Consider the following 11,709-nt stretch of genomic DNA (forward strand, 5'->3'; position numbering starts at 1 on the left):
TTAAAAAGAGAGGCTATGACTTCCAAACGAATAGAAAAAGGAGGTGAAAAAAACAAAAATCAATTTAAAGAGAAAAATAAAAGCACAGAATAAGCAGGAAAAATAGAAAGCATAAAGAAAGATGGCATATCATCAAAAAATCCACAAACAATAAATGCTGGAGAGGGTGTGGAGAAAAGGGAACCCTCTTGCACTGTTGGTGGGAATGTAAATTGATACAGCCACTATGGAGAACAGTATGGAGGTTCCTTAAAAAAGTAAAAATAAAACTATCATATGACCCAGCAATCCCACTACTGGGCATATACCCTGAGAAAACCATAATTCAAAAAAAGTCATGTACTACAATGTTCACTGCAGCTCTATTTACAGTAGCCAGGACACGGAAGCAACCTAAGTGTCCATTGACAGATGAATGGATAAAAAAGATGTGGCACATATATACAATGGAATATTACTCAGCCATAGAAAGAAATGAAACTGAGTTACTTGTAGTAAAGTGCATGGACCTACAATCTGTCATCCAGAGTGAAGTAAGTCAGAAAGAGAAAAACAAATACCATATGCTAACACATATATATGGAATCTAAAAAAAAAAAATTGTTATGAAGAACCTAGGGGCAGGACAGGAATAAAGATGCAGATGTAGAGAATGGACTTGAGGACCCGGGGAGGGGGAAGGGTAAGCTGGGATGAAGTGAGAGAGTGGCATGTACTTATATGTACTTATATACACTACCAAATGTAAAATAGAGAGCTAGTGGGAAGCGGCCGCATAGCACAGGGAGATCAGCTCGGTGCTTTGTGACCACCTTAGAGGGCTGGGATAGGGAGGGTGGGAGGGAAACACAAGAGGGAGGAGATATGGGGATATATGCATATGTATAGCTGATTCACTTTGTTATAAAGCAGAAACTAACACACCATTGTAAAGCAATTATACTTCAATAAAGATGTTAAAGAAAAAAGAAAGATGGCATAAACAAATCCAAATATAGCAATAATTTTAATCTTTGTGTGCATATATATATATATATATATAAAACCTCACCAGTTCAAAGAGATTATGAGTGTTATTTTAAAAAAGAAAAATTCCATTATATACTATCTGAAAAATAACCACTGAAATATAAGGTAATGACAAGGTTGAATGTAAAAAGGCACATTCAAAAATATATATACCAAACAATAAAAGCTCAAGATGCTATTTTTTTACCAAATAAAATAGATGCTAATCAAAACCACTGGGACAAAGAGGATCACTACATATTGATAACATTTAATTCACCTGGCAGAAATAATTATTCTAAAGTTGCGTCACCAAAAATTACCAAAATATACAAAATTCAAAAAGATAGAAGTAGAGGGAATACTGTCAAATCTGCAATTGTACTGGGAGATTTCAAACTATCTTTGTCAATTACTGTAGGTCAAGCAGACAAAAAAAATTAGTGAAAATATAGAAGAATTGAATGATGCAATTAATAACTATCACACAACAGAACTAACAATTAGAATGCACATGCTTTTCTCAAGCACACAGGGAACATTTATAAAAATTGACCACATTGTAGGCTATAAGACACACCTCAGCAAATTTTAAAGAATAGCTATTATACAGGCTTTGTTTTCTGACCACAATATAATTAAAATAAAAATCAATAATAAAAATATAAATGACAAATTACACTCCTAAATAATTCATAAATCAAGAGGCAAACGTAATAGAAATTTTTAAAAATAGAAGTGAATGATAATGAACTTATTACATATTAAAAAAAACTTGTAGGATTCAAATAAAATACTATTTTGAGGGAAAGTTATAGTGTTAAACTCTTATAGTAGAAAAGAAGAAAGAAAATTAGTAAGTTAAGCATCCAATTGAAGAAGTTAGGAAAAAGCACCCATATAAAGTAGAATGAAAGAGATAATACAAAATAAGAGTAGGAATGTAGTAAATAGAAAAAAAAGATACAATACAGAGGATCACCAAAACCAAAATTTGGTTGTTTCAAAAAATAAAATAAAATAGACAAATCTTTGGTTACCTCAGTCAAGGAAAAAAGAAGGCACAATTAAAATGTAATAGGAGTTAAAAGGAGTACTCAAATACAGACATGGCAGACACTAAAAAGTGTTAGTGAATATCATGAACAACTTGATATTTTAAAACATAGTCACAATGAACAAATTCTTAGAAAAATTAAGCTGAATAAAAATGAAATCAAGAAGAAGCAGAAAGTCTGAAGAGTGTTGTAACCACTGAAGAAGTAACATCAATAGTGAAAATAATTCTACAAAGAAAACATTAGGCCCAAATGTTATTACAGGTGAACTCTACCAAACTATCAAAGAACAAATCATTCCAATCTAATACACACTCTTCCGGAAAATTGAAAAGAAGGGAAAATACCCTAACTAACTGTATAAGATCCGTATATTGTAATGCCCAAACCAGCTAAGGACAGAATAAAAAGGAAAAATTACAGGGTACTCTCACTCATGAACCCAGAGGCCAAAATCTTACCCAAAATACTGAGGAACCAATTCTGCCAAGTTGAGTTTATCTTAGAAACAAAAGAATAGTTTAACACTGGAAAACCTATACATGTAAATTGCCAAAATAGTATATTTAAAACTAAAAACGATACCATAATTTTAATAGATGCAGACAAAGCACTGAATAAATTTCAACACCAATTCATGATAAAAACTGGTAACAAACAGAATAGAAAGGGATACGCTTAACTTGATAAAGATAATTACCAAAAATACAACAACAGCATTTTTAGAGGTGAGAAGTAAGAATCATTTTCTTTTAAATCAGGACCAAGACAAAGATTTCTCTGACACTATGAAGTTCAAGTATATACTGGGCATTCTTACCAATACAGTAAAGTAAGAAAAAAGCAAAAGTGGTAACCATGGAAGTGAGATAGGCTAGGACCTTGGACCCTTTACTGCAGTGCTCACACCTGAACGATGTCTCCTCCCAGCCTCAGAATACATCAGAATACAAAGAAACTATAAGGAACTAAAAATGACTGCCTGCACTGCAGTTGGGGCAAATTATGAACAACAAGATACAAAAAGTCCAAAACCCAACTGCCACTTCTGAGGAGCCAGGAGCAAAAGCAGGGCACTGCGCATGATCCCTGCAGTACCAGAAAGGGGGTGGGCAGAGCACCTAAGCTACCCCTCCTCTGGCCCAACCCACAATGCGTCCCTACCCTCACCCCATTTAAGGGACCAGCCTGCCCCGCTCGCAGAGGGAGCAAGGGAACCTGTTACTTGTTTTCACTCCCTCATGCCTTGCCTGAATTTCTCATCTGGACTCTTATCAATTTTTGCTAATTAAAGAGTCCAAGAACCTGGGTGGGTAACTGAGGAAACGACTGATAAATCTGACTACATTCAAATTTACAATAATTGTCCACCAGAGACAAATTATAAAAAACACCATGAAGAAAGTGGAAAGATCAGCCACAAACCGGGAGAAAGACTGCCACATGTATAAGAGAAAGAAGACTAATATTCAAAACGCAGAAAAATAACTACAAGTAAATTTTTTAAAAAGATAGCCAAGGGAAAAATGGCCAAAACTCATGGATAACATTTTTCCCAGCAAAAGGAACCCAAGGCCACCACATAGGAAACAATGCTCTGCATCATCAGTAATGAGGAAACTTCAAATTAAACCTGTGATGATTTACACACACTAGATTGGCAAAAAGGAAGAAGTTCAGTCACACAAAGCGTTGACAAGGATACGGGAATTTCTATATATTGCCAGTGGAAGTATAAATCGGCACAATTGCTTTGGAAAACTCATTTTGTCATTTTCTTGTAAAACTGAAAATGCACGTACACTATGACCCAGCAATTTCATTCCTAAGGATATGCCCTAGAGAAATTCTTGCACATTGTGGTAGACAAAATAATGGTCCCTCCCCAAATATGTCCACGTGCTAATTTCCAGGACCTGTGAATATACTACCTTACACGGCAAAAAGGATTTTGAAGATGTGATTAGGGTTAAGGACCTTGAGATGGAGAGATTATCCTGGATTATCTGGATGAACCTGGTGTAATCACACGAGTCCTTAGGAGCTGAGAACCTTTCCCAGAATCTGTGGTCAGAGAAATGGCAGTGTAAGAAATACATACAGAGTGGAGAAGTAAAATATTTTAAAATTATCATTGATTTTCTTAGAGAAATGAGAAGATATTGCTTTTTTAACAAGAAGAGTATGCTATAAAAACAGAGCAACCAGAGAATAAGAGCTCTTGGAAATGAAATATATAGATACAGATATAGATATATATGAAAAGTAAAAAAATTTTAGTAGAGTGGTTGTAAAGAAATGTAAGAAAATTTCCTAGAAAGGAGAACAAAAGTGATGGAAAGTAGAAGAAAAATAAATTATATCAATCCAAGAAGTGCAACATCTAATAGAAGTTACAAAAAAAAAAAAACAGAACAGACAAAACAAAGGATACAAGCAAAGGAATGATGAGGAAATCTCTTAGAGTGGAAGGGCCCACACTTCTAGACAGAAAAGACCCCCCAAGTGCCCAGCAAGACAAATGGGAGAAGACCCTCCCTGGGGCGTTTCATCTTTTTCAAACTCTAGTGGCAAAGCTCGCAACCAAAGTATTAGAATCTCCATGGGATATCTCAACAGCAACCTTGGAAAATAGAAGTCAATAGAGCAATGCCTCCAAATTTGAAGGGAAAGTGATTTTCACCCTGGAAGTCTAGACTCTGCCAAAATACTAATAAAGTGTGAGAGCAGAAGAGAGTTATTTTCAAAACATACCATGTCTCAAAAGTTTAACCTTGAGGGCACCTTTTCATAGGAAACCAGAGAAGATCTGCTCTACCGAAATGAGGACATAAATGAAGGGATCCAGAGACAAAGGAGGAGGCACAAGAAAAGGGTGACAGGAATCCTCAGGATTATGACAGAGTAAGGATCCAGGGCATCAGCAGTGCAGAAGATCTGGAGAGCGAGCAGTCCAAACCGGAACAGGGAATTACAGAGGCGTGTGTTCATGCGTGCGTGTGTGTGTATGAGTGCTCGCGTGTATGACATACTCTGGTATGGGTATTTCTAGTAATAAAATGTAACATATCTTATCTGACATACTTGAGAAAGAGAAACATTATTTTACAAAACAGTTGGAAGATGTAGGAAGGCTTAACTAGAGACTCAATGGAAAAAGTAAATAAATGAACAGGTGAACACATGAGACAACGATTAACTCCAAGGAAAACCAGAAGTCATACAGAAAAAGAAATGTGATAATATTATACACTACTTGGCTCAACACTAAAAGTTTCTTTTTATTATTATAATAATGAAGACCCTAAATGGAGCTATCACCAAAAATCGTGATAAAACTAAGTTGGATGGATAGGGTGAGAGAAAAGAGGGAGGTAAGAGAGTTAAAATAATAAATCAATAGATGATGCCTATAATTAATTAATAGACGGCAACATGGAATATTTCAAAACATTGATACAATGTCAGACAAAACAGCAAACTGGGAAGAGGAAAAGGATGTTTGTGGGCATAGATGTTTTTGCCGTGATAGTCTGGGAGAGAGAATAAACTACGGCAAAAAAAAGAAACAGCGAGCAGGATTAAAAGTGACTGTGTCTGGGCAACAGGATTGAATGCGAGGAAGGGCCAAGGGCTCCTTTAGCCGTGTCTTTTAGCACTGTTTCACTTTTTAAATTCGTGCGTATATTTCTTTAATTTAAAAAATATTTTAGGGCTTCCCTGGTGGCGCAGTGGTTAAGAACCTGCCTGCCAATGCAGGGGACACAGGTTCAAGCCCTGGTCTGGGAAGATCCCACATGCCGCAGAGCAACTAAGCCCATGAGCCACAACTACTGAGCCTGTGCTCTAGAGCCTGAGAGCCACAACTACTGAGTCTGCGTGCCACAACTACTGAAGCCCACACACTCAGAGCCCGTGTTCCACAACAAGAGCAGCCACTGCAATGAGAAGCCCATGCACTGAAAGGAAGAGCAGCCCCTGCTGCACACAACTAAAGAAAGCCGCATGCAGCAACGAAGACCCAATGCAGCTAAAAATAAATAAATTTTAAAAAATATATATATATATTTTTAAAAATATATCATATATAGGCTAAATCACAATACAGTACAGACATACCTTGGAGATATTGTGAGTTTGGTTCCAGACTATCACAATAAAATGAATATGGCAATAAAGCAAATCTCATGAATTTTTTGGTTTCCCAGTGCATATAAAACTTATGTTTATAGTACACTGTAGTCTATTAAGTGTGCAATAGCATTATGTCTAAAAAACCAATGTACATACCTTAATTTAAAAATACCTTATTGCTAAAAAACACGAACCAGCATCTGAGCCTTCAGTGAGTCATGATATTTCTTCTGGTGGAGGGTTTGAAATGCTGTGAGAATTACCAAAATGTGACACATTCACACAAAGTGAGCAAATGGTGCCCACAGACTTGCTGGACGCAGCGTCGCCACAACCTTCAGTTTATAAAAAACGCAGTATCTGCACAGTGTGATAAAGCAAAGCAAGGTAGAATGAAGTATGCCTGTAATTGAGGTTCAGGGGTGTTAAGGAACTTCCTTAAGATGATGGCCAGGAAACAGCATGGCCAAGACCTACTGTATCTTCTATTGGACCTGACCAACTCGATTATGGCTGCAGTTTTTCACGTTTTCTTATACCCATCCCTTTTGGTAAGGCCTGCCCACACCGGTTTTAGCTATGGTCATGTAATGTGCTTTTGCCAAAGGGACAGTAACAAATGACACAAGCAGAAGTCTTAAGATCCACTTGCACATTTCTACTTTCTCTCTTAAAGCCCTGTCACTGCCATGAGAACATGCCCCAGCCAGCCAACTGGAGGGACATGAGAGATGCATGCAGGACAGCCAAGCTGCCCCAGGAGTGGCCATGTTAGAACAGCCAGCCCTTAGCCAGCACTCCAGCTGACCATGGATACATGGCATAAGACATGTCACCAAGTGTCAGCCACGTTCTGAGGTATAAGCAACGATCAGATCCATCAAGACAGCAAAAAATGTGAGGTGATGAGGCTGAGTATACGAAACATCAATTTACACCCACTGTGATTAACAGTGAACTTGCTCTAAAGTACATATGGTGCCTTCAGTGACTAGCAGCTGATAATATGAGACCATAACCGTGAGCTCAACATTTAGTTACCAAATGCTCAGAACAGGAAAACAAACTTTACAATTTTTTTCAGCGATGTTTAGCAGCACATAATACTCAATATACTATCAACCTTCCATAAATGTAATGATTCATGTTTAGTAAACTATGAAAGGCCACACACCAATTGTTTTCCCTGCCCTGATGAAAGTATACAAAGTAATATGAAAAGAAGATGGTAACAAACCAAAATATATTTACAGAAAGAAAAGTGCCATTGGAAGGTGCAGAGAAAACATGCTGAAGATGTGAAGAAATGAGTCATTGGACAAACTACCTAGTTTTTGCAGAAGTTTGCTTTGCAGTGCATTAAATATAGATGTCTCTGTCACATCTCAGCTTATGGTATTTGCTAGATTTTGTTTCAGTAATGAAGAACTACTTTTTTTGTGAGCCAGTAAAGGAAAAATGGAAATAACTGATTTAATAAACATAATGTGTAATGGCAAACTCTGTAAATGTGACCACCAGTGCCATGCCTGCTTTGACTAGAGTACTGGGGAAAAGAATGGATTCCACGAGAAGGCTCCAGAAAGAGCACTGCACCTGAACATTTTCCCCTTCGCTATTTATGTACCAACAAGACTTCTCACGAAGGGACTGAAGCCAGAAGTGCTACAGTATGTCATTGCTGTGGTTTATTTTATAAAAATAAATCCTGGAAGTACGGGCAACCTTTAAAATACCTTGCAGTGAGATAGGTAATAGCTATGAATATATTTTATACTTGCTGGCCATTTTTTTTTTTTTTTTTTTTTTTTTATTGATTGATTGGCTGCGTTGGGTCTTCGTTGCTGTGCACGGGCTTTCTCTAGTTGTGGTGAGCTGGGGCCACTCTTCATTGGGGTGCGTGGGCTTCTCACTGCAGCGGCCTCTCCCGCTGCCGGAGCACGGGCTCCAGAGCGCAGGCTCAGCAGTTGCGGTGCACGGGCCCAGTCACTCCGCGGTATGTGGGATCCTCCCAGACCAGGGCCAGAACCCATGTCCCCTGCGTTGGCAGGCAGACTCCCAACCACTGCGCCACCAGGGAAGCCCACTTGCTGGCCATTTCATGGAAGGGTTATCAATCTTAAAGATGAGTTTCGTTTTTTTTTTAAGTTCCAAATTTTCCAACATTTTCTGTGATGACAAGTGCCTGTTAGTACTACGCTATCTAACAATCTTTGAAAAATACACTCAATCCATTCCTTTCAGGTGAAAGTGACACCTCAACAATGAATAACTGCTTTTCAAAAGAAATTCAGGTTCTGGAGGGACCATTAAGAAAATGGGTATCTGGAACTGTTCCCATTTCTGTGTGATTTTTATTGCCAAAAAAGATGTATGTGTCTTACCTTAAATAATCTTTCACATCTGAATGCCTATAAAACTCAGGATCAGAATTTTAAAATCTGCTTTTCAATACTGTACAATGGATTTTCACATTTGCTGAATGTTTTTTTTAAATATATGAATAATTTGCAATAATACCTTATTGATATCTGGGAATATGAAGATCCAATAACCAAAAGACCAGAGACACCTTTGTACACTAGTGGTTGGGATTAAAAAATGGGTGTCATGATCCATAAGTGAGTCCACGATGTAACTTTCTGTTGGGATGTCATGGAATGTAGTTTTCAGTTATATCAACCACTTAAGCAAGTATTAAAATAAATTGAATTTAGATCCAGACCTTCAAACATTGTTTCAAAAACTGTTAAATCCAGATTTTGAAAAATAATGGCTTATTCAAATCACACTGCTTTCACTAACAATTTTTACCCAAAATTTTAGTATTTTAGTAAAGGCAAAAATATTTTTGGTACCCTTAAATAACATTTAAATTAATTTTAAACTTGAGTTTAACATTTTTTAACTCATCTTTAAAATTTTTCCACCTTTGTATATATTTTAGAATGTGCATACTATACTACCATAGTGATGGATGTACATAATTTAAAAGTAAATGTAGGGCTTCCCTCGTGGCACAGTGGTTGAGAGTCCGCCTGCCGATGCGGGGGACATGGGTTCGTACCCCAGTCCGGGAAGATCCCACATGCCGCGGAGCGGCTAGGCCCGTGAGCCATGGCCGCTGAGCCTGCGCGTCCGGAGCCTGCGTGTCCGGAGCCTGTGCTCAGCAACGGGAGAGGCCACAACAGTGAGAGGCCCACGTACCGCAAAAAAATAAGTGTCGGCAAAGAAAACACACTTTCAGCCTCTAGTCTGTGACTTCTATCTTACCCAGAAGATCAGATGAGATAGTGAATTTTAACATTGAGTCCACCTCTAATAAACTCAGGGGGTAGGCAGTAGCTGTTATCTATCAGATTAAGCTCCTAAAAGGATTATGATGAAAGAGGCTTGGGGACACGTGCAGTGCCAAGAGGACAGATCTAGGTGGAGTGTTAGAAGAAAAGATGGGGAAAGGCAAAGAAACTGAGAGAGAAGGGAAATGGAAAAGAAACTCCACCATCTGTTTCACTTAGAGTGAGTCTAACTCTAAGTGAAACAAAAATTCTTAAGTCTTTGTTCCAGGCATCCGTACTACTAAGATGATTTATTCAAAGTGTCTGTCCTCAAGTAGAGCTCCAAATCTAGTGAGGGAGACAATTATTCAATGTGTTGAACTTGAGAATCAAGGCACAGACAAATGATAATGGGAATCCATTTGTGCTAGGGGAGGAGAGGAAATTGGGAATGTACTTCATAAAAGAGATGCTATGCTTGGAGTTGAAGGATGACTCAAGTCTACTACTCAGAAAAGGCAAGAAGGATATTTCAGGCGAAAGTATCTGCCCCGGTGGCAAGAAGTCTATCTACACAGGCTGCGGGTAGGGGTGAGGGAGGGGAGGGGAGAGATGAGTCTGGAAGGGGCAGGTTGTAGCCAGATTGTGAAGGGCCTTTGTAGGCTCTGTTACAGTGTGTTCGTGCTACAGCCTAGAGTGGATGCAGCCAGATGACCAGATTTACACTTTCAAAAGATCACTGGCTGCACTGTGGCATCTGGAAGGAAGGAGGGAGCCTGGAGACAGGAAGCCAATTTGGCAACTGCTACAGTGGTCCAGATGAGCTCATGATGGCCCGCCCTTGAGCACAGGGAGTAGAACAGAGGTGGAAGCAGATATGAAAGACTTTGCAGAGGCTCTTTCTCTTTGGAGGCACTGGGCATGGAGAAGGCAGAAATGAGGACTGAGTCCTCTTTCTAAGATCCTCCTCTTCTTCTACCTTATGATTCTCTCTCTCCCTCTCTCTCCCTCTCTCTCCCTCTCTCTCTCTCTCTCTCTCTCTCTCTCTCTCTCTCTCTCTCTATATATATATATATATATATGTATATATGTATATACATATGTATATATGTATGTATTAGTATATATGATACATGATATATGATATATACATATATAACAAATGTATCACATATCATATATATTATATATAATAGTATTTGTATATATGAATTTTTACTGAGGCTAAATGTTTTTAAAAGGAGAGGGGAGGCAAATGAAAAAGTATCGTATCACAGGACGATCTTGGAAAACCACTACTTAACAAAGGAAACAGAAGCATATATGAAAAAGTCACAGCGCCCCTAAGTTCCTTACTCACTACTCCATTCCCTCTTCTCTGGATGACCTTGCTTTGTTCTCGTCTATGTGAAATGCCACATATTTTTCAACACTCAGCTTACGTTTCATCTCTAAATGAAGCCTTCCTTGACTGCCACCCACTCTGCTACATCCCTTTCCTTCGGCACAATTCATTCTTCTCTCAACTGAGTTCTCACAATGTTTTGTTCACACTTCCATGCAACCTTATGCAACATTCCAGTAGGACGTGTAATTAGCTGCGTGTCTGTTTTTCCAACTAACCGCCAAGCATTGAATCTTACTCAGTTTTAGGTTTCCTGTGCCCGGCGCAGGGCTTGGTACCCAGGCAAGTGCTCAGCCAATGTGTGTTGAGTGGATAAATCCTGTACAAGGGGAACAAGCAGTAAACAGTAAAATAGGAAGTTTTTTTGTGGTGCTGTTACTTGGTAAGATAGTTTGTGACGGTACCTAGTGGGGAAAAGACTTGACATTCGTAAAATTTTGACATGACCTGCAGTGCATATTAGAATTCTGGGATTTGGTACTAAGAAAAAAAGTCAGTGGGAGATTTGAGGAGATCACTAAGTTTTTTCCCTAAAATCTCCTTGCCTTTTCCCTAAGGGCATAAATAGAAGCCTTGGGTGTAGAGCACCAGGAAACCCACTGGCCATGTGTGGGGAAAGGCTCCTCCTATGTAATTAGATGTTAAAAAAAAGAAAATTTCTTTTCGACAGGCACAGGATTTCGGCTGAAGTTCAGCCACATACCTATTTTAAGCTGAATTTGGGTATAGCCCTAATAATTACAGTTACTCTTTAGAAAAAGAGCCCAAGAGATTTACCTGGAGATTTTTTCCAGATGTAAGCAGGTATGTGAGAAGCGCAGTAATG

At 38.5% G+C, this 11,709-nt stretch overlaps 1 long non-coding RNA gene across 1 annotated transcript in view; it reads right to left on the reverse strand.

Moving 5' to 3' along the window:
• LOC116761263 overlaps positions 1–11,709 on the reverse strand; it is a 91,623-nt gene that overhangs the window by 75,999 nt on the left and 3,915 nt on the right. The window contains exon 2 of the long non-coding RNA XR_004351930.1: positions 11,661–11,709. This exon is cut by the window's right edge and continues 142 nt beyond it. This is a non-coding gene — a long non-coding RNA (uncharacterized LOC116761263). The remainder of the gene's footprint in view (positions 1–11,660) is intronic.

Source organism: Phocoena sinus, chromosome 10 (genome assembly GCF_008692025.1).
Source record: "Phocoena sinus isolate mPhoSin1 chromosome 10, mPhoSin1.pri, whole genome shotgun sequence".
In the NCBI taxonomy this organism is placed as follows: domain Eukaryota; kingdom Metazoa; phylum Chordata; class Mammalia; order Artiodactyla; family Phocoenidae; genus Phocoena; species Phocoena sinus.